We start from the raw sequence: 376 nt of genomic DNA, 5'->3' as shown, positions 1-376 counted from the left end.
AGTTCGTGAAATGAACTGCAAAATTGAAAGGCTAAATATCTACAGAGTTTGGCAAAATAACTTTTATACTGACACAAAACCTTCTAACCTATGAGTGAATTTTGACAACCGTATCCTACCAACTGATAAATTGATATTTTGGCTAATGGCAGACGACAGATGATAGACTGCATAGACATTCGCACAGGTTTATGTACTGTTCGTCACAGATTACGAATCACGTGAGACATTTGTTTCACACATGATAGATCGACAGTGAATCTGAAAGCCCACACAAAACGGACATGTTATATACTTTGTTCATATATGTATGTATACGTTTGTGTGTGTGTGTGTTTATATGATATCGGTTGACAATTTAACTCACTATGGTCAA

Source organism: Octopus bimaculoides, chromosome 22 (assembly GCF_046866305.1).
Source record: "Octopus bimaculoides isolate indiv1 chromosome 22, ASM4686630v1, whole genome shotgun sequence".
Lineage (NCBI taxonomy): Eukaryota > Metazoa > Mollusca > Cephalopoda > Octopoda > Octopodidae > Octopus > Octopus bimaculoides.
This window is presented reverse-complemented; position numbering follows the sequence as displayed.